This window comes from Hyla sarda, chromosome 8, assembly GCF_029499605.1.
Source record: "Hyla sarda isolate aHylSar1 chromosome 8, aHylSar1.hap1, whole genome shotgun sequence".
Lineage (NCBI taxonomy): Eukaryota > Metazoa > Chordata > Amphibia > Anura > Hylidae > Hyla > Hyla sarda.
Window position 1 is genome coordinate 137,821,720 of NC_079196.1, and position 24,168 is coordinate 137,845,887.

A 24,168-nucleotide genomic window follows, 5' to 3' on the forward strand; every position below is an offset into this window, starting at 1 on the left:
CCACACTGATTTGAATGGATGCAGCTCATTTATGTTTCAATGGGTGGGGTGGCTGATGTGTGGGAGGGAGGAAGATGGCATTATGGGATTTGTAGTCAAAAAAAGAAAAGTCAAACAGGAAATACTAGTTCACAAACAGCTAGCCAAAGTATTATGGAAATCTCACAACATAGCAATTTAGCCCCAAGACAAGCGCAGATCCTTCCTAAGCATGTCCATTACTGTCTGCAAGGTACGTACTAAAATCACCTTATGCTGGATAACCCCTTTAACCCTTTAAGGACCTTGGACGTAAATGTATGTCCTGATGCTCTGGTACTCAGCCCTGTACATAACTTTAGGATCTGTACTGGCTTCATGCACGGCAGGTCCTGGCTGCTATAATGCCAGACATCAGCAATCACGCTGATGTCGACTATTAACCCTTCAGATGCCATGTGGCGGTTCTAATGGCTGATCAGATCAACTGTAGCACGACCACAGGGATCCGATCAGCCTAGATAGCGGACAAAGATTTCCTTGCCTGCCTCCAGCGCATTGGTCTGCCTTCTAGCAGACCAGAAAAGTAGATCACCGATAATACTGATCAGTGGTATATGGATAGCACTGCACAGTATTAAAGGGGTACTCCGCCCCTAGACATCTTATCCCCTATCCAAAGGATAGGGGATAAGATGTCAGATCACTGGGGACCCCAGGAATCGCCGCTGCAGCACCCCGCTATCATTACTGCGCAGAGCAAGATCGCTCTGCATGTAATGATGGGCAATACAGGGGTCGTAGCATCGTTACGTCACGGCTCCGCCCCTCGTGACATCACGGCCCGCCCCCGTCAATACAAGTCTATGGGAAAGGGGTGTGGCGGTCGTCACGCCCCCTGCCATAGACTTGCATGAAGGGGACGGGCCGTGATTTCATGAGGGGCGGAGCCATGACGTCACGCTGCTCCGGCCCCTGTATCGCCCGTCATTACGCACAGAGTGAACTCGCTCTGTGCAGTAATGATGGCGGGGTGCCGCAGCGGCGATCCCCGGGGTCCCCAGCAGCGGGACCGCGGCGATGTAACATCTTATCCCCTATCCTTTGGATAGGGGATAAGATAAGAGGGGCAGAGTACCCCTTTAACAATCTAATGATTGCTATAAATGGTCCTTTGTGAGGACATAAAAAGTGTGAAATAAATGGTAAAAAAAAGTAAAATAAATAAAAATAAAGGGGTTATCCAGGAATCGAAACAACAAAACTTTGTAAACAGCTCCCTCTCTGTTACCAGGTCAGGTGTGGTATTACAACTTGGTTCCGTTCACTTCAGTGGAATGGAGATGCAGAAACACACCCAACCTGGAGACAGACAGGGAGTGGTTTTTGAAATAAATAAGCTCTGTTTTTCGATTCCTGTATAACCCCTTTAAATTGTCCCTTTTTCGTATTTTACCCAAAAAAGTGTAAAAAAATTAATTAAAATCATAAACCTATTTGGTATGTGCACGTGTGTAAATGTCCGAACTATCAAAATATAATGTTAACACCTTGAGGACGGAACCCATTATGACTCTAAGGACGGGAGCATTTTTTTCAAATCTGACCCCTATCACTTTATGCATTAATAACTCTGGGATGCTTTTACTTATAAATTTGATTCCCAGATTGTTTTTTCAGGGCATATTCTACTTTACGTTAGTGGTAAATTTTTGTCGATACTTGCAACATTTCTTGGTTAAAAAATTTCTAAATTTCAGGAATATTTTGAAAATTTTGCATTTTCTAACTTTGAAGCACTATGCTTTAGGAAAAGGGACATGTCAAATAAATTACAAATTGATTCACATATACAATATGTTAACTTTATGTTGGCATCATAAAGTTGACATGTTTTTACTTTTCTGAAGACATCAGAGGGCTTCAAAGTATAGCATCAGTTTTCCAATTCTTCGGGGAAAATGAATTTTTTAATTTAAATTTTTTTCATTTAAAAATAAGAATTTTTCAGGAACATGGTAAGTTTTGAAGTGAATATGAGGGTCTTTGTGTTTGGAAATCCCCTATAATGGACCCCATTATGAAAACTGCACCACCTCAATGTATTTAAAATTACATTCAAAATGTTTAACCCTTTAGGTGTTTCACAGGAATAGCTGCAAAATGGAGGAGAAAAATCTAAATCTCCTTTTTTTACACTAACATGTTATTGTAGCCCCATATTTTTCATTTTTACAAGGGGTAAAAGGTAAAAAGGCCCCCCAACACTTGCAATTAATTTTCTCTCGAGTAAGGAAATACCTCATATGTGGATGTAAAGTGCTCTGTGGGTGCACTAAAGGGCTCAGAGGGAAGGAGCGACATTGGGCTTTTGGAGACTGAATTGGTTTTTGGGGGGCATGTTGCATTTAGGAAGCCCCCATGATGCCAGAACAGTAAAAAAAAAAAACAAAAAAAAAACCTACATGGCACACTATTTTGGAAACTACACCCCTCAAGGAATGTAACAAGGGGTAAAGTGAGCCATAACACCCCACAGGTGATTGACAAACTTTCATTAAAGTGGGATGTAAAAATAAAAATAAAAATTTTTCAATAAAATACTGGTGTTACCCCAAATTTTTCATTTTCACAAGGGATGATAGGAGAAAAAGCACCTCAAAATTTGTAACCCCATTTCTTTTGAGTATAGAAATACCTCATATATGGATATCAAGTGCTCTGTGTGCAAACTACTATGCTAAGAAGAGAAGGAGCGCCATTGGGCTTTTGGAGAGAGAATTTGGTTGGAATGGAAGTCGGGGGCCATGTGCGTTTACAAAGCCCCCATGGTGCCAGAACAGTGGACCCCCCACATGTGACCCCATTTTGGAAACTACACCTCTCATGGAATGTAGTAAGGGGTGCAGTGAGTATTTACACCCCACTGGCATTTGACAGATCTTTGGAACAGTGGGCTGTGCAAATGAAATTTTTTTTTTCCTTTTTACGGACGACTGTTCAAAAAATCTGTCAGACACCAGTAAATGCTCACTGTTCCCCTTGTTACATTCCGTTAGGGGTGTAGTTTCAAAAATGGTGTCACATGGGGGGGGGGGGGTCTACTGTTCTGGCACCATGGGGGCTTTGAAAACACACATGGCCCCCAACTTCCATGCCAACCAAATTCTCTCTTCAAAAGCCCAATGGTGCTCCTTCTCTTCTAAGCCTTGTAGATTGCCCGCAGAGCTTTCTATATCCACATATGAGGTATTTCTATACTCAGAAGAAATGTGGTTACAAATTTTGGGATTCTTTTTTCCTTTTACCCCTTGTGAAAATGAAAAACTTGGGGTAACGCCAGCATTTCAGGAAAACAAATTTCTAAAAAAATGTTCACGTTTGCAATAAGAGCGGACTCGGATACAAGGATGCGGCTTGTCTCCACCAAAACCCTACGGCTGTGTTTCCCAAACAGGGTGCCTCCAGCTGTTGCAAAACTCCCAGCCTGCCAGGACAGTCAATGGCTGTCCAGCAATACTAGGAGTTGTTGCTCCAGGAAACACTGCCGTATAAGACGTTTTTAATTTTTATTGTGTGGATGTGTATGTAGTGTTTTACTTTTTATTTTGTGTTAATGTAGTGTTTTTAGGGTGAAGAAGAAGAATTGATCCAGCACTTGGTAAATACAGCAGCCTTATTTTCAAATCCTCTTTAAAATGGCATGGAGCTGTTACACTTCCCATCATCTGAGGGATCTTGACACGTTTCGTGCGCAAGATCCCTCAGATGTGAAACTACAACTTCCAGAATGCACTGAGAGACCGTACATGCTGGGAGTTGTAGTTTTGCAACAGCTGTAGGCACACTGGTGGGGGAGTTAGGAAACAGACTCTAGCTCAGTGATTCCAACCCGTGTGCCTACAGCTGTTGCAAAACTACAACTCCCAGCATGTACGGTCTGTCAGTGCATTCTGGGAGTTGTAGTTTTGCAACAGCTGGAGGCACACGGGTTGGAATTACTGAGTTAGGAAACCAGCGTGCCTACAGCTGTTGCAAAGCTACAACTCCCAGCATGCACTGTTAGCCAAAAGGCATGCTAGGAGTTGTAGTTATGCAACAACTGGGGAAGAACAGTTTGGAGACTGTTAAGTAGCAGTCTCCAAACTGTAGCCCTCCAGATGTTGCAAAACTACAACTCCAAGCTTGCCCAGACTGTCCAGGCATGCTGGGAGTTGTAGTTCTACAACATCTGAAGGGCCAGGTATTGCAGAACTACACCACCCAGCATCCCTGACTGTCTGGAAATGCTGGGAATTGTAGTTTTGCAACATCTGGAGGGCTACAGTTTGGAGACCACCGAATAGTGGTCTCCAAACTGTGACACTTCAGATGTTGTAAAAAACTGCAGCTCCCAGCATGCCCAGACAGCCTTTGGCTGTCTGGGTATGCTGGGAGTCGTAGTTTTGCAACTTTTAGAAGAAGCCCACAGTGAAGATCACTTAGCAATCTTTACTGCAGCCTCCTCTACCGCCGCTCTTTCCGGCCTGCCTCCTCCTGTCGCTGCTCCGGTAAGCCGGACATGCTCCCCCCTCGCCGCATTTCAGTTCCCCCCACACCCCTACCCTTCAATTCCCTGGTTGAAATTGATGGACGTATGTCTTTTTTCAACCGTACTAACTATGTAACTTGTCCCCCCCCACCCTGCCCGGACTTCAATCGGTGGGCAGAGTGGGGGAAATTAACTTTAATCCTTCCGCCCCCAACTGTCATTGGTCGGTCAGTCCTGATCGACCAATGGCAGGGGATAGGAGGAGGTGGCATCCCTGCTACCTTTCTCCTATCCATTAGGATCGTCAGAGCTGTCTCTGATCACTCTTATTTTCGGGGTGATCGGCCCGGAATCGCCGCAGGCATTGCCACGGGATGCCTGATGATAGATATCAGCAGTCATCCCGGTCCGATCACCGCCCGGCGAGCGGTGGTGATTGGAAATACGGAGGACATACAGGTACCCCCTTAGTCCTTAAGTACCAGGACGCGAGTGCGTACCTGTACGCCCTCCAACCCCATCAGGTTAATAATCCCGTACGGTGAACGGCATAAATGTAAAAAAATAATCCAAAATTGCTGCTTTTTGGTCACATCACATTCCCAAAAGAAAAAAAAAATAAGAAAAAGTGAATCAAAATGGGAGCAAATAAATAAATAAAAAATAAATAAATTAGAAAATACAGATTAAGGCACTCAAAATGAGGCACTTACACAAAAAAATTCAAGTTAGAGGTGGTCATAATAGGGCAATTTAAATATGCTTATTTTGTTTTAAAAAAAAAAGTAAGTTTTTTAAAAAGCAGTGCAATAATAGTAATACATGTAAACATGGCTATCATTTCCATCACATGAACCCACAGAATAAAGGAAACATACTATACAGTAAAGTGTACAGTGTGAAAACAAAACCCTCTAAAATTTGCGAAATAGTGGTTTTCTTTCCAACTTCCCGATGCAGAGTTTGTTTTGTCATACATTTTATGGTGAAATAAGTGATTCATTACAAAGTAAAATTGGTTGCACAAAAACAAGCCCTCATATGGGTCTGTGGATGGAAATATAAGAGTTATGTATCTTAAAATGTGAGGAGCAAAATTTTAATTGTCTGTGTCCTTAAGGAGTTAAAAATCAAAATTTTGTTTACTTTAAAGGGTAGCTCCCACCATCCTCTTTTTTTTCTTCTGTCCCTGCCTATTGCCCATCTATCCCTAACCCTCTTCCTGCCTTTATTTTTTTTTTTATTATCTTAAAAATGGCATTTTGTCTGCCTGGTAGTGTGCTCACGACCAGGCAGACTTCCCCAGCAGGCACCACGTCACTGATGCCTGCTGATTGAAACTCCTCCAGAACCATAGAGAGAGTTACCAGAGTGTAGGAGCATGACAGGAAGCCGGGCACACGCTTGTTGCTCATGGGCCCTCCTGTAAATGGTTTCCCCCCTCTCCGTATAACACGCTCCCCCCCCCCCCCCCCCCGTAATGACAGGACACAGCCGTGAGGAGGCGGCGTATCCCCACTGTAGCCGCGGCTGCAAGGAGAGGTAAGAGCCATGTGCCTCCCTGCTGCAGAGAGAGGGAGAATATGCAGCAGGGAGGCGGCCAGTGTGTGTGTCCAGGGAGCCAATGCGCAGCCCTGGATTTCACTGTGCTCGCTCTCGCCTGTTTGATTGACAGGCGGGAGCAAGCACCGCAGTGACTGTAATTTCGACTCATTTGCCAGGCTCAAATGAGACGAAATTCTGTAGTGACGTCACTGCCGAATGCATTCGGCCACTAGGAGGGCGACCCCTAGTGGCCGAATTTAAAAGTGATTTTAAACTGGTTTAAAATCACTTTTTTTAATTAAACTATATTAGAGATATGTTGTAGTACTTAAGTACTACAACATATCAATTTTTTTATCTCATGACAGTACCCATTTAAAAACTTGGTTTAAAATAAAAAGGTCATTTTCTAAAGACACAGTTTTTAAGCAAAACTAATCCTTATTGCCAATAATCCAAATGTAACTTAGAATGTCAGAGTAAAAAGTAAAAATAAAACCTCATCTAGTAGCACATTACTGATGTACTGATTAGCTTTGCCGATATTCTAGGTTTATAAAATATAGTACCTTGTCACATGTATTTAGATGGACAAGCAGCCAATGGTTCAATAAAGTGCTCACATCTCTGATAGATAAGCATATGCTTGGATAAATAAATTACCCTGTACTAGAATTGGTTAACAGTAGGACAGTTCAAGGGGTACTCCGGTGGAAAACTTTTTTTTTATTTTTTTTTTATCAACTGGTGCCAGAAAGTTAAACAGATGTGTAAATTACTTCTATTTAAAAATATTAATCCATCCAGTACTTATCAGCTGCTGTATACTACAGAGGAAGTTGTGTAGTTTTTTTCAGTCTGACCACCGTGCTCTCTGCTGACACCTCTGTCCATGTCAGGAACTGCCCAGAGCAGGAACAAATCCCCATATCAAACCTATCCTGCTCTGGACAGTTCCTGATGCAGAGAGAGGTGTCAGCAGAGAGCACTGTGGTCAGACAGAAAAGAAATGTAAAAAGAAAATAACTTTGTCTGTAGTATAGAGCAGTTGATAAGTACTTTAAGAATTAGAAGGATTAAGATTTGTTTAATAGAAATAATTTACAAATCTGTTTAACTTTCTGACACCAGTTGATTAAAAACAATGTTTTGCACCGGAGTACCCCTTTAAGGAGACCAGGGAAGAGCATGTATGGATAATAAGCAATTTAGTATTGAAAAGCAGAACATCTGTGCAAGAATCTCAGTTGTAGAGGAAGGTTCTGTGGTAGGTTGTCTTCCAGTGTGTGCAGTAAAACTGTGTTGCAGGTAAATCACAGGAAGCATTTCTCTGAGCAGTGCTATTGCATTTATAAGCTCAATACGAAGGACATGTGCATGTCTGTGGGTAGATAGCAGTGCTTCATATTCAAGTATGTGAATAAGTGTAAAATGTGTATAGCAAAATGTACTTGAAATTACAGTGGGAATACGCTGGACATGTTATTAGAATCCATTAATAAGGAATAGTGGGAATATGAAGAACATTTTAAAAGTTTGAATATGAAGGGAATATGAAGAAAAATTAAAAGGTTTGAATATATATATATCCCGGAAATATAGGGTAATTACAAAATAATATTTATATAGAAATGATATATGAGAAGGAAGTGAATAGGATGGTAGAATGAGATATACAGTATCTTACATAAGTGAGTTCCCCCCTTACATTTTTGTGAATATTTTGGTTTATCTTTTCATGTGACAACACTGAAGAAATGGCACTCTGCTACAATGCAAAATAAACAATGTACAGTCTTTACAACAGTATTTAAAGAGGTATTGCAGCCAGAATTAACTTATCCCCTATCCAAAGGAGAACTCATAATAGAGTTTAGGTATGGAGACATGCTTGACCCGTCCATCACCTTTACCATCAGCTTTTTTAGCAAGGCAGTGGTGATCTTGTAGGTATGTTTTAGGGTCGTTATCATGCTGGAATACTGCCCTGCAGCCCAGTCCCTGAAAGGAGGACATCTCAGTATGTCCCATAACATAGTGGCATTCATATGGTTTCCTCAAGAACTGTAGCTCCCCAGTGTCTGCAGCACTCATGTAGACTGAGACCCACTGCAAGTTTTTCTTGGTCTCATCGGACCACATGACATGGTCCAGTAATCCATGTTCTTAGTCTGTTTGTCTTCAGCAAACATCCTCAGCAAAAGTTTGCAGACCTTCAAAAGAAACTTCCTTTTGGGAAGACAACCATGCAGAGCATGAGTGTGCTGGCAGCACTCATATGTCTATTTCCTAAAGACAAACTCTGGATGTGACGCCAAGGATGTGCACACAGCTTCTTTGGTCGACACTGGCGAGTCCTGTTCTGAGTTGAATCTGTTTTGTGAAACTGATGTATGGTCTTATCCACCGTGCTGCAGCTTAGTTTCAGGGTCTTGGCAATGTTTTTATAGCCTAGGCCATCTTTATGTACAGCAACAATTATTTTTTTCAGATCCTCAGAGAGTTCTTTGCCATGAGGTACAGTGAAGTTGAACTTCCATTGACCAGTATTAGAGAGTGTGAGAGTAATAACACTAAATTTAAGACACCTGCTCCCCATTCACTCCTGAGACCTTGCGACACTAATGAGTCATTTGACATCAGGGAAGGAAAAATGGCTATTTGGGTCCAAATTTGACATTTCTACCAACCTCTTAAGGACCCTTGACTTATGCGTGCGTCATGACACCCTGGTACTTAAAGAGGCGCTGTCATTGTTAAAAACTTTTTATATATTGCAGGACTCATTATAATATGACATTTCACAATATACACCTATTAAAAAAAAATTATTTTTCACCTGAAATTCAAGCTCAAAATAGCCACCACTAGGGGTTGCCTGTCTTTTAGCCAGGCAGATCAGTCTAGATTTTACAGCATACTGGATACCGGCTGTAAAGCATACCGGTTTCCAGTATAGGAGAGTTCTATTGTGCATGCAAAACTACAGATAAAGGATGTATGGACATGCTGGGAGCTGTAGTTTTAAAACAGCTGGAGGCAACACTGCACTAACACAGTTATTTACAAATATTGCAGCTTCAGCTGTTACTAAACTACATCTCACAGTATGCTTAAATAGTCAAAGCTTTCTCGGACTCCTGAATGACAAAGAAGTTGATCAGACATTCAGGAGTCTGTGAAAGATGAATGACCCACATAGTGACAGCTTTGCTGATTAGCATCCAGCTTTACTAGGAGAAGATAAAACAGATAGAACATGTATTCATAAAAATGCTGTACTTTTATCTAAAAAATCCTTGCACTAATTTTATAAAGATCTATTCTTATGTTTATACATTTTATCCTGTTATGAATTCACCATAATGTCTTCTGATTACTGCAGGCAAGCTCCAAGTATCTTCCTCTGACACATGACACAACATAAAACCAGAGAGGAAAGGGTTACAGAGTAGAGAGTACTGATTGGCTGACTGCCCAGGCTTGCTCCTGTGAGGGAGACAGACTGACACGCCCCCTCCAGCCTGCACAATGAAAAAGTAACTCACCAGCAGATAAATGCTTATATCTCTGGATATATAGGTCCGAGACACATAAAAATTATATGCACATGATCAGGATTGGGTCCTGAGTAAAATATCACTTTTTCTCTTTTTTTTTTGCACTATGACAGGTATGCTTTAAGGACCCATGACGTACGTGTACGTCATGGAGAATTCCGGCCCCTGCCGCGCGCTGGGCGGGGATCGGACCAGGATGCCTGCTGAAATCTTTCAGCAGGCATCCCGTGCAAACGCCCAGGGGGGTCTTCAGACCCCCCATGTCAGCGATCGTGGCAAATCGCAAGTGAATTCACACTTGCGTTTTGCACGATTCCGGGTCATTACAGGTCTATGGTGACCCGGAATATAAGGGGGATCGCGGTTGTCTAAGACACCTACGATCCCCCTGAAGGGATAGGAGTGAGGTGGCAGGGGTGCCACCCCTCCTATCCCTGCCAGAAGCGACGACCAATAGCAGATCGGGGGCGGGAGGGTTAACTTCCGTTTACCCCGTCCTGCCCACCCACAATAGGTGGGGTAGAACTGGGAAACGACGGGGACCGGCGCCGAAGATCCACTTATCCATCTGGGCGGGCGGCGGAGGCTGCGGGTGACGGAGATCGGCGGGCGGCGATGTCGTGCGGCTGGATCATATGGAAGCCGGTGAGTTGCCTAGCAACATCTGGAGGGTGCAGTTTGAAACCACTATACAGTGGTCTCTAACTGTAGCCCTCCAGATGTTGCAAAACTACAACTCCCAGCATGCCCAGACAGCTGTTTGGGCATGCTGGAATATGTAGTTTTGCAACAGCTGGAGGGCTACAGTTAGAGACCACTATACAGTGGTCTCTAAACTGTATCCCTCCAGATCTTGCAAAACTACAACTCCTAGCATGCCCAAACAGCTGTTTGCTGTCTGGGCATGCTGGGATATGTAGTTTTGCAACAGCTGGAGGTCCACAGTTTGGAGATCACTTTGCAGTGTTCTCTAAAACTGTAGCTCTCCAGATGTTGCAAAACTGCAAATCCCAGCATGACCAAACAGCAAACAGCTGTCTCGGCATGCTGGGAGTTGTAGTTGTGTACCTCCAACTATTGCATAACTACATCTCCCAGCATGCCCTTCGGCGATCAGTACATGCTGGTAGTTGTAGTTTTACAACAGCTGGAGGCACACTGGTTGGAAAATACTGAGTTAGGTAACAGAACCTAACTGAAGGTTTTCCAACCAGTGTGCCTTCAGCTGTTGCAAAAGTACAACTCCCAGCATGCACGGTCTGTCAGTACGTGCTGGGAGTTGTAGTTTTGAAACAGCTGGAGGTTTGCCCCCCATGTGAACGTACATGGTACATTCACACAGGCAGGTTTACAGTAAGTTTCCTGCTTCAAGTCTGGGCTGCGGCAAATTTTTCGCCGCGCAGCAAACTCCTAGCGGGAAACTCACCGTAACACGCCAGTGCGAATGTACCCTAAAAACACTACACTAACACATAATAAAGAGTAAAACACAACATATACACCCCTTATACTGTCCCCTCCCCCCCAATATAAATGAAAAATGTATTGTATGGCAGTGTTTCCAAAAAGGAGCCTCCAGCTGTTGCAAAACAACAACTCCCAGCATTTCCGGACGGCCACTGACTGTCCAGGCATGCTGGGAATTTAGAAACAGCTGGAGGCACCCTGTTTGGGAATCACTGGCGTAGAATACCCCTATGTCCACCCTTATGCGATCCCTAATTTAGTCCTCAAATGCGCATGGAGCTCTCTCACTTCGGAGCCGTATTTCAAGGAAACAGTGTCGTATTTCAAGGAAACAGTTTAGGGCCACATTTGCGGTATTTCCGTACTTTGGAGAAATTGCACTACAAATTTTGGGGGGGCTTTTTCTCCTTTTACCCCTTATGAAAAGGAAAAGTTTGGGGCTACACCAGCTTGTTAGTGTAAAAAAAAAAAAAAAATTTACACTAACATGCTGGTGTTGCCCCATACTTTTTATTTTCACAAGCGTTAAAAGGAAAAAAAAAAGACCCCCAAAATTTGTAACGCAATTTCTCCTGAGTACGGAAATACCCCATATGTGGGCGTAAAATTCTCTGCGGGCACACAACAAGGCTCAGGAGTGAGAGTGCATGTACATTTGAGGCACAGAGGTGGCTGATTTTACAGCAGTTCTGACATAAATGCAAAAAAATAAATACTCACATGTGACCCTATTTTGGAAACTACACCCCTCACGTAATGTAATAAGGGGTATAGTGAGCATTTACGCTCCACTGGTGTCTGACAGATTTTTGAAAGAGTGGTCCGTGAAAATGAAAAATGTAATTTTTCATTTGCACAGGCCACTGTTCCAAAGATGTGTAAATATTCACTGCACCCCTTATTAAATTCTGTGAGGGGTGTAGTTTCCAAAATAGGGTCACACGTGGGGGTGGTCCACTGTTCTGGAACCACGGGGGCTTTGTAAACGCACATAGCCCCCGACTTCCATTCCAAACAATTTTTTTTCCCAAAAGCTCAATGGCGCTCCTTCTCTTCTGAGCATTGTATTGCGCTAGCAGAGCACTTGACGTCCACACATGGGGTATTTCCATACTTAGAAGAGATGGGGTTACAAATTTGGGGCGGCATTTTGTCCTATTACCCCTTGTAAAAAATTTAAATTTGAGGGAAAACTAGCATTTTAGTGAAAAAAAAAAAATAATAATCATTTACACATCCAACTTTAACGAAAAGTCGTCAAATACCTGTGTGGTGTTAAGGCTCACTGGACCTCTTTTTACGTGCCTTGAGGGGTGTAGTTTCCAAAATAATATGCCATGTGGGGTTTTTTTTTTTTTTTTGCTGTCCTGGCAACATAGTGGCTTCCTAAATGGGACATTCCCCCCAAAAACCATTTCAGCAAAATTTGCTTTTCAAAAGCTAAATGTGACTCCTTCTCTTCTGAGCATTGTAGTTCGCCCGCAAAGCATTTTACGTCCTAACATGGGGTATTTCCATACTCAGAAGATATGGGGTTACAAATTTTTGGGGGCATTCTGTCCTATTATCCCTTGTAAAAAAAAAATAATTTGAGGGAAAACTAGCATTTTTGTGAAAAAAAAAGAATCATTTACACATCCAACTTTAACGAAAAGTCGTCAAACACCTGTGGGGTGTTAAGGCTCACTGGACCACTTGTTACATGCCATGAGGGGTGTAGTTTCCAAAATAGTATGTCGTGTTTTTTTTGTTTTTGTTTTTTTTTGCTGTTCTGGCACCATAGGGGCTTCCTAAATGTGACATGCCCTCAAAAACCATTTCAGAAAAACTCACTCTCCAAAATCCCACTGTTGCTCCTTCCCTTCTGAGCCCTCTACTGCGCCTGCCGAACACTTGACATACACATATGAGGTATTGTCATAGTGAACTCATTAAAAGAATTCAAAAGCTGCCTGAATACATTTCTAGAGTGTAATAATATTACAGGGTATAGTCACTAGATTCTGGGAAAGGGTTCTTGATCCAAGGATTTATTTTGATTGTGAGATTTAGAGTTCAGAAGGGATTTTCATCCCAAAAAGTAGAACATTGTCTTCTACCTATTCTTCTTTTTTATTTTGCCTACCACTTAATCAAATATGTTATGATCCTTCTAGCTTCTAGAAATGTTTGAATGAACTAACAGGGTGTTGTTATTCCCTTGGACTATGTGGTGTGTCACTACACAATCTAACACTGTCAATGTTGACCAGAGGAATGGAGCAGTCCTGAGAAAAGGGGATCCAGTATTTATAAAAACCAACATATCAGGAGGATTTTTTTTAACTTATACTGTTTTAAATCCATTGTTGGTAGTTTGGAAAATTTCTTTAAAGTGTCATTAGCAAAAACGTTTTACATAATGTGGAAAATAACATTTTATGTATATTTGTAATATACATTGGTTAAATAAATGTGTAGATTTTTGTGTATATTTTGTCTCTGTAAAGAGACTATTGGTCTCTGTAAAGAGACAAAATACAGAAAGTATGGGCGGACAAGCAGGGCTTTGTGCAATGAGGCTCTGTGACGTGCCCCTGTCTCACACAGCAGGCTGATTAACAAGCCAGGAGCCTGAACAGAGCCCTACTTGTCCCGACCACACTTCCTGTATTTGGTCTCCTCACAGAGACACACAAGCAATAGCTACCAAAAAATATACAAATTTTGTTAACCAATGTATATTATAAATATCCAGAAATTAAATTCAAGAGTTCAAGCTCCACAAAAAATAGTAATTAAAAAAATTCAAATTTTATTCCATATTGCTTTAAAATCCAAAAAGGAGAGAGACAAACATGATGTGCTCTAGGGAGTTAAAAACCGACGCGTTTCGAACAATAATGTTCTTATATACTGAGGTGTTCACCCTCATATAAACATAGCTCCACCTGCTACAGGTGTAGCTCCTTCCAGCTGGAAGGATTTGTAACAAATTATCCCAGAAGAAGTCAAACTTCATGTGTATTCAACAATAGTAGTTCAACATAGCTTCAAGAAACACTGGAAAAAAACAGTACATTCACTGTATATAGACAAGACCCAATTCAGCAAGGTTTCAAAAATTCAATAGAAAAATGTATGTTCATCATGAAAATATTGATACATATATACTGGATCGTTCCTGTAATTCACTCTCAACAGACACCCTGTATAAAGTACTAATGTCCAATGAGCTTCTCTTTTCAACAAAATTCGAAAAAACTTTCAACCTCTACGAGGTGGGTACACACATTAAACACCATAGATCTCTACAGTAGATGAATCACATTGGTATAATATGACTATGTGTTTGATCAATTCCAATATAGACCATGACCCAAAAGATGCACCATATGAACAATGTCAACGTCCACAGATGCGTCTCTTGAAAATAACTTCAATGAAAACATCAATCAATATAAGCTAGATCGTTTCTGTAATTCATACCCCGTGGATATCTTGTGTCGAGTACTAATATCCAGTAAGCTTCTCTTTTCAATAAAATTCGAGACCAGTCTCCACCTCGACAAGGCGGGTATACACGTTCAATACCACAAACTTCCAATGTTCATAAATCACCTTGATGTATTTCAGTTATGTGTTTAGACAGCCCAGACATAGATCGTGACATAAAAGACGCACCGTCTGAACAATGACAATGCTCATAGATGAGTCTTTTAAATTTTCTTGTAGTACAGCCTACATATTGAACATCACAACTCTTACACGTGACTAAATATACGTGAGTGGAATCACAGTTTATTAAAGACTTAATGGGAAATGTACTACCAGTATTTTTCAGTTAGGATTGAGTAGACATAGAAATAAAACCACACAAATTGCACCTGCTTCTGTCACATGTGAAACACCTTTTAACATGTAACCACATATTGTGTTTAACATTACTGAAAAAGCCACTGGGTGACAATTGATTGCGAATAGAACGACCTCTTCTTGCAACTATATTCACACCGTTATGGAGAATATTATTTAAAATATCATCTTCATAAAGAACAGGTAAATGCTTTATAACCTTTTTATGAACCTGTGCAGACATCGCGTTATTATTATCGGTTAGCAACGACATGTGACTTTTTTGAGATGTTATTCCCTTTGCCCTCGCCAGGACAGAGCGAGAGTAAGCCCTGCTGATCAATCTTGTGTCAATATCATGACATGCATCAAAAAAGAACTTATCATCTGATGAAGCACGTTTGGCTCTAATGTTCTCCCCTACTGGAAGATTACGAGTGACATGGCGCGGATGACAACTTGTCGCACAAAAAATACTGTTACCCGAAGTAGGTTTACAAAAGAGACTTATGTGAACACACTCATTCATATAATCACCATTAAGATGTACATCAAGAAAATTAATTTGTTCACCCCTCCCCCCCCCCATTCTAAGGTGAACTTCAAATTGAGATCGTTATTACAGTGGTCCCTCAACATATGATGGTAATTGGTTCAGGGAGGACCATCATATCTTGAAACCATCATATGTTGAGTACATGTGTCTATGGAAAACTGGTAATTGGTTCCGGAGCCCCGAGACCATCATATGTTGAGTACATATCTCTATGGAAAACTGGTAATTGGTTCCTGAGTCCATGAAATTTCAACCAGGGGCCAGGCCTGAGGTGGGGGCTTTGGGCCAGGCCCGAGGTGGGGGCTTTGGGCCAGGCCCGAGGTGGGGGCTTTGGGCCAGGCCCGAGGTGGGGGCTTTGGGCCAGGCCCGAGGTGGGGGCTTTGGGCCAGGCCCGAGGTGGGGTCTTTGGGCCAGGCCCGAGGTGGGGTCTTTGGGCCAGGCTCCAGGTGGGGGCTTTGGGCCAGGCTCCAGGTGGGGGCTTTGGGCCAGGCCTGGTGGGGCTATGGGTCAGGCCTGGTGGGGCTTTGGGCCAGGCCTGGTGGGGCTTTGGGCCAGGTCTGGTGGGGCTTTGGGCCAGGCCTGGGGATTTGTGCTGCACTTAAGAGAGGGGGGACCGCAAATTTTAATGATGGCCCTGACAAAAAGTATTGTATGTCGATACTGCTTTCAACATACGATGGCCTTTGAGAGGCCATCGTATGTTGAAAATAACGTAGGCCATCGCATCTCGAGGGATTACTGTAATGTGCTCCAGGAATACGGAGTCCTCCTCCCTAGATTTTGACCATACTAGGAGGAGGTCATCTATGTAGCGGCCATACCAATGTATAGCATTGGCATATGGATTAGTGGCCGCACATAGATGACTCTCCTCCCAATATGACATATAAAGATTTGCCAGGCTAGGTGAAAATTTGGAACCCACAGGACATCCAGTTACTTGTATATAATAATCACAATCAAAACAAAAAAAAATCAATAGAAAACTCAATGCATCTAGCTACAAATTACATAATGTTGCATCATAATGGCTATATTTTTTAATATGATATTCTATAGCCAAAATTGCTTTCTCGTGAGGGATGCAAGAGTACAACATAGTGACATCACATGACAACCATCAAAACCCTTTTTTCCACTTAAACCCATTCATTGCAAACAGAAGTACCTTGGTATCACGTATATATAGCCCATTGTTGCTACGACCAATGGTTGTAATAGATGGTCAACCCACGATGCCAGTCTCTCATGCACAGAATTTATCCCTGCCGCAATTGGGCGTAAAGGAGGTGGAAATATATTTTTATGATTTTTATCATTTACAAGATTTTTTTTATATGTGGATGTATCCTCCAAAAGACATAACACTTGTTTTTGGTATAAAGATTTATCCATCACAACTGTAGCCCCTCCTTTATCGGCACCCCTCACCATGATAAGGGGATTGGATTTTAGCTGCTGTAATGTTAGAGATTCAGATTTAGTAAGCTTTTTACAATTGGTTTGGATATTTTTATGAAGATATTTTAGATCATTTTCAATCCTTTGCTGGAACAAGTCCATGGAGCTAGTTCACTGAGAGTTCACTGGATTAAAATATGGGTTTGAAGTTTTGAAGCTCAATTTGGTGTCACTAATACTGGGATTTGTGGGTTCAACCAATTCAGATGATAATTCAATCATGTTCAACAGTGCACACTGTTTCATTAAAAGTGGATTATTTGAAAAGAGAAAAACGAGAAAAAGGACACGCGCCCCTAGTGAAGTAAAATTTAACAGTTGTATTTCAGAGAGAGTATAAGAATCCCACTCACCATGTAGTGTTGTGCTGAGAGCACAACACCTCTTTTCGCATGTAGAGTGGGTATCAGTGGTCCTGCAGCTCACAATCCTCCCGGTCACTGGGATCAGTCATCGGTGATAAAAGGTACACAAAAGTAAAAACGGATATTTCTCTATCGTCTCCATTGGGGGACACAGACCGTGGGTGTATGCTGCTGTCTCTAGGAGGTGTGACACTATGGTAATAAAAAAAAGTCGGCTCCTCCCAGCAGGATATAACCACCTTCAGGCTCTGAGCTAATTAGTGTCTGAAGGAGGTGGACATGGTCTGGAATTATCCAGACCAGGTCTTCTGATTTTTTGTTTTCCTAGTATAGGGACGTGTTAGTTTATTCCTTTTTCTTTTCTGTTTTCAGGTGGGGACTCTGGGACTCCAGTTCCCTGTTTCCCCATTGCGAGTAAGGGGGCACAGACATTGCGTATATGCGCTGTTCACCCCCCCCTCGCCAACGGTCAGCGCTTGGGTTGGTACCTCATGGGTCCGGGTCCCCCTATTTGCCTGCTCGCCTCGCTTGCGCATAGCAGCCAGGCGTGATGCAGGTAACTAAAGCTGACTGAAGACTTCACTGAAGACTCCATTAGGTAAGTTCTTGTGACTGAGGTAAGTACCCCCTTTTTTCTCCACGGGTACGGACTCGCAACCTCTGGATACCCCTTGTTTTTGGCTCACCTTCAGGTTATGGGGCTGGCTTATACAGGGGCTGCACTTTATTCTGGGGGAGCAGTGGCACCTGAGGGGGCATGTAATATGGGGCACTTCACTTTATTGTGTGTGTGTGCTTGGTGCAACTACGTCCACAGCACCTTACATGCGGCTGTCAGCCGCGGCGCTGTTTCGGGCCGGGCGCTCTCAGCGCCGGCTTGCTTTCGCTTTGCCGACAGCGCCTTATACTCGGCTGACAGCCGCGGTGCTGCTATGAGCCGGGGGCGCTTCAGCGCCGGCTTACTTTCACTTTCGCCGGCAGTCTCTGTCGGGGCTTAGACCGCCCGCTCTATTCCCCCGAGCGCATATGCGGCTTACATGTGCGCTCGGGACAAGGAGCGGGCACCATGACAGTTCTTTTCGGCCGGTCTGTAGCTCCGCCCACAGGGCTGGGAGCTCTCAGAGGCACAAAGCAGCCTCCAATCAGCGCCGTGGGCACGATTTTCAGTGAGAAGGGGTCAGTTAGTTACTTCCTTTCTTCAGGCACGCCCCTCTCTTCCTATTGGCTGGCCTGTTCATTCACTCTAGCTGCACGGAGCGAGTTCTCCTCACTGCAGCTGACAGGGGACACAGACTAGGGTGAGAAAGTTCCTGTCTCCTTTTCCCACATTATGTCCGTACCCAGAGCTGTTCCTCCCTCTAATCAGAAACCTGGAACGCCAGTGACTTACTTTCTCTGTAAGCACTGTAATACCAAGATGTCTGGCTCTGCTGAGCCCACTTGCCCTGCCTGCTCCACTGCTCCCCCAGACCCCCTGGTACCCCCTGATGCCCTTTCGGTCCCAGTGGTTTCAGCCGCTCCACCAGCCTGGGTCTCTTCCCTGACCCAGTATAAGGCTGACTTGACCCAAGTCTCCCGTTCGGTGGCTGAGGCCTCCCGGGAAGTGGTGTCTGCCTTGAAGGGGTCTTCCCTGCGCAGGATCTCTTAGAGGGTCCGCTCCTGGTCTCCACATACTTCACGCTCCCACAAGCGTACTAGGGGGTGCCTTGTCTGACTCTTCCATTGAGTCTTCAGATAGACGTGAGCGTTCCCCTCGTGGGTGCCACCCCCCCTGTCATCTGGGCACAAACGTCGCTCCTCCAGAGGACGTTCTCTGAGTCGCCGCTCTGCCACGCCAGAGCCGTGTACCCAGTCAGGGTCGCCCCCCTCAAGGACTGCCTCTACTCATTCACATTCCCCTGGTGAACTGGTGGACGAGGCTTCCGAGCCGGCATCTGACTCAGAGGACCGCTCGGACTCAATTGCAACGGTGAACTCATTGGTGACAGCCATAAGAGACACCTTTCACTTGGAAGACCCAGGATCTTCGGATGTCAATCCAGGAGTATCCTTTCATCGTGCTAAGACAGCACCTCAAAGGTTCAGCTCTCATGCTGACTTTGACGACATTCTGGAATCTGCATGGAAACATCCAGACAAGAGGTTCCCGGGAATCAAGATGATTCAAGAACGTTATCCATTTGACAAGGACTTTGTCGCTAAGGTGGTTTCCCCTCCCTCAGTGGATCCACCAATCTCCCGGATCTCTAAGGCGACTACACTGCCTCTGGCAGATGCCGCTGCCTTCAAGGATCCCACGGACAAGAAGGTAGAATCCTTAGCGAAGTTTGCTTCTGAAGCAGCTTGCTATTCTCTTCTTCCCATCTTCGCCTCGACATGGGTGTCCAAGGCCCTGTTGGAGTGGTGCCAAAAGCTCCATCAGGATATCTTAGCGGGATCCCCCCCCCAGAGGATCTATCTGCTCTGGCTCTCCAATGCTCTAAAGCTGGGGACTTTCTGTGCGCAGCTTCCATGCAGTCAGCCCGTTGTTCTGCCTTTGCTGTGGGTCACCTTGTGGCTCTCCACCGCTCTATGTGGCTTAAAGCTTGGAATGCAGATGCCGCTTCCAATAGGTCTCTCACTGACCTTCCCTTTACGGGTGGCCGTCTTTTTGGCAAACGCCTTGATGAGATTATCTCTGAGGCAATGGGAGGTAAGAGTTCCTTGTTACCTCAAAATAAGGCTCGCCCTACTTCCCAAAGGAAGCCCTTTTCCTTTCGGACCTCTGGCTCCAGCAAAGGATCTGGGCAGGCGCCCTCGCGGGACAAGAAGGCTCCCTCGTTCCGGGCACGCCCATCCTGGAAGTCGGACTCCAACCGGTCCGGCTGTTTTGCGCCCAAATCAGGCAACCGCAAACCCACTTCTGCATGAAGGGAGGCCCCCACCCGCCTATTCTTCTTGGGTGGGAGGTCGTCTCTTGCTTTTTTGAGACATCTGGACCTCACACATTCAGAACTCTTGGGTCAGGAACGTGGTGTCCAACGGTTACCGAATCGAATTCGCCTCCCTTCCGAGGGATCGTTTTTTTTCGATCCCGGGCCCCCCGGTCTCCTCCTCCTGGCAAAGCAATTTCGAGCGACTCCCCAGTCTCTGCTTCTCCAGGGGGTTATCGTTCCCATTCCTCCAGGGGAACATTTTCAGGATTTCTATTCAAATATTTTTGAGGTCCCCAAGAAGGACGGTTCTGTGCGACCAATCCTAGACCTCAAGCGTCTCAACCATCACCTTCTCATCCTCCACTTCCGAATGGAATCTCTCTGTTCGGTGGTGACGTCCCTGGAACAAGGGGAGTTCCTTTCATCGGTGGACATCAAGGATGCCTACCTCCATGTGCCAATATTTCCAGGCCATCATCGGTACCTCCGCTTTGCGGTTCCGGAGGGGCACTTTCAATTTGTAGCCCTCCCCTTCGGTCTAGCCTCGGCTCCTCGGGTCTTTACAAAGATCCTTACTCCCTGGCGAGTGGTCTCTACATCCGGAGGTCTTCGCGCATCTCTGCGACCTCTGGGGCATTCCGGACGTGGACCTCTTCGCGTCCCGGCACAATCGGCAGATCCTTCCTTTTGTGTCCAAGTCCCGGGACCCTCAGGCTCTGGTCGTGGACACCCTAGTGATTCCTTGGGCGGGGTTTGCCCTGCCCTATCTGTTCCCTCCTCTTCCGCTCCTTCCCAGGGTGCTGAGGAAGCTCAAGGCAGAGGACGTCCCCGCCGTTCTGGTAGCTCCAGATTGGCCCCGAAGGTCGTGATACGCCGACATAGTCAGGCTCCTGGACGACGTTCCACTCCGCCTTCCACTCCGCCCGGACCTGCTCTCTCAGGGTCCTCTTTGCCACCCCAATTTACAGTCGCTGCATTTGACGGCGTGGCGGTTGAGACCGCGGTTTTGAGGGACCGCGGGTTCTCTTCCCAAGTCATTCACACCATGCTTAAGGCTCGTAAGCCCTCCTCCGCAAGAATTTACCACCGTACTTGGCGGTCTTATATTCGTTGGTGTGAAGCTCAGGATTTCTCCCCGATAACCTTCTCGGTTCCCCGTCTTCTTTCCTTTTTGCAGTCGGGGCTGGAACTGGGGTATCTCTCAGTTCGCTTAAGGGTCAGGTTTCGGCCCTTGCTGTTCTTTTTCAGCCACCCCTGGCTTCTAATTCTCATGTCCGGACCTTCCTTCAAGGAGTGGCGCATGCTGTTCCTCCTTATCGGTCACCCTCTCCCCCTTGGGACTTGAATTTGGTTCTGAGTGCCCTCCAGGGTGCACCCTTTGAGCCCCTTAGATAGGTATCTCTCCGCCTTCTTTCTTGGAAAGTGGCGTTTCTTGTTGCTATCACCTCCTTCCGGAGGGTGTCTGAATTGGCAGCTCTTTCCTACCGCTCTCCGTTTCTGGTGATCTACCAGGACAAGGTGGTCTCGGCCTTTCATCTCAATGAGGACATTGTCCTCCCGTCCTTTTGTCCTGCTCCTTCTCATCCTAAGGAGCGCTTACTACACAAGCTGGATGTAGTTCGGGCTGTTCGATCTTATCTCTCCATCATGTCTTCGTTTCGTCAGTGTGATTCCTTTTTCGTCCTTACGGAAGGTCGTCGCAAGGGACAACCTGCTTCCAAGGCCACCATTTCTCGGTGGATTCGGTCCGCCATTTCGGAAGCCTATCGCTGTAAGGGGAAGATTCCTCCTTTCAGGGTTGTGCCTCATTCTACCCGTTCTGTTGGGGCATCATGGGCTCTCCAGAATAGAGCCTCGGCCTCGCAGATTTGCAAGGCGGCTACCTGGTCATCTTTGCACACTTAATCGAGGTTTTACAGAGTTCATACTTTCGCATTGGCTGATGCTAGTCTGGGTCGTAAAGTGTTGCAGGCGGCAGTGGATTGGCCGTCTGCCTGACTGCTTATCTGCCCACCCAAGGGACGGCTTTGGTACGTCCCATGGTCTGTGTCCCCCAATGGAGCAGATAGAGAAAAGGAGATTTTTGTTTACTTACCGTAAAATCTCTTTCTCGAAGGATCCATTGGGGGACACAGCTCCCTCCCTTTTTGGGATTTTCCTTTGGTTCTCTGTCCGAGGGTGTGTTCAGTTATGTTTTTTTCTTCTGGTTCTCGGACATTTTTGGGTTTTTCTTTGACCTGTTGGTCTCCTCCTATTGCTCTGGAACTTAAACTGATTAGCTCAGAGCCTGAAGGCGGGTATATCCTGCTGGGAGGAGCCGACTTTTTTTTATTACCATAGTGTCACACCTCCTAGAGACAGCAACATACACCCGGTCCCCCAATGGATCTTTCGAGAGAGAGATTTTACGGTAAGTAAACAAAAATCTCCTTTTTTTCTGCAGCGCTGGACCAAATGGATGAAGAGAGACCAAGCTCTTGGTAGTGAACAAAATGGCATTTATTATAGCATATACAACGCGTTTCAAGCCCGTTATGGGCCCTTCCTCAGGACAAGGTGCTGGTATGATGGTGTGAGCACAAACATTAAATACACATAGGGATGATTAACACACATGATTCCCTTCACGGGGAATTAGGGTATTCACAAAAACAGATAAGTAAATAACGTAGCTATAACGTAGCTACACAAGATTTAAAAACATATGTAATAATATAGAACAGAGATAGAAATATCCATGTAATGACCATTAAGATAATGGATTTGTAAAATATTGAAAAGGAAAGAAATTGGTTATGTAAAAGGGAATGCCTCCTCTTGTGTTAAGTAACTTGGCGTAAGTGCTGACAGCTTCCGGTATAATTAGAATAAGGATAAAAGTTGCCAGCCTGAGATTCAATGGATAAAAAGTTGGTAGTGCATTGCGGTTAATATATACATTATAACTTTGAATGCATGGCATTAAGGTATATCACTCGCACAGTTTATTATTGGGATTTAAGATAGGAGTGCTATATGGTGGTGGCGGAGGGCAAAAGGGGCGGGGTTGATGAAATGGGTTTAGTGTTGGTGTGCGTAGTGATTGGATAGCAAACTGTTGGGCAGTGAGCCTTACTTTGAGTTAATATGCTTTCGGCTCATGCACAGCACTGTCAGCGCTGACCTATTACTGCCCACGCTGACATAAGTGATTCTATGTGAGTTCCAGGGAAGCGCTATACAATGATAGCAAAGAGAATGAAGGGCGGGGTTAGCAGTGAAGTGGGTGGTGGTGAGGATTACTATTGGTTCAGAGGCTGTCAGCCCATATGTGTAGCTGTCAGCGCTAAAATATTGCTGTCAGCCCTGGCAACTGGATTCTGCAGTATCTGGAGTCTGTCAGCGCTGACATATTACTGCCAGCGCTGACGTGTTTTATTCTATGATTGTTACAGAGACTGCTATATAGTGTGACCAGAGGGCAATAGGGGTGGAATGGGTGATGGTAAGGATTACTATTGATTTTGGGGCTATCAGCCTGTGTGTATCGCTGTCAGCGCTGACATATTATTGTCAGCTCTGGCAACTGATTTCTGCAGTAGCGGAGAAAAAATTGGGATGTTTATGTTTATGGGTTGGGAGGATAAACTGAATATGAAGCAATAAATAAATGAGCAGTGTATAAAACTAAAAAGGGACTATAAGGGAAATTGGGGGTGAGGGAGGGGGTATATAGAAAATGGTAGTAGTTGGTGTAACTACTGAACATGAACTAGTGGAAGGGGGGGGGGGGGAGCTTAGAGAAGAATGACCAGATAAATGAAGAGATGAAGGAGGCAGAATGTGCCAAATAAAATGTAGAGGCACTTGAAATATGGGTGGTTGATTGTTATAGTATAAATATATATATATATATATATATATATATATATATATATATATAATGTCCATGTATAGTAAATAATAGATCTGCTTT

The 24,168-nt window shown here is 44.5% G+C and overlaps 1 protein-coding gene across 5 annotated transcripts in view; it reads left to right on the forward strand.

Annotated features, from left to right (window-relative positions):
- Positions 1–24,168, forward strand: part of PGAP1 (post-GPI attachment to proteins inositol deacylase 1) — a 1,221,194-nt gene that overhangs the window by 900,702 nt on the left and 296,324 nt on the right. The window lies entirely within an intron of this gene.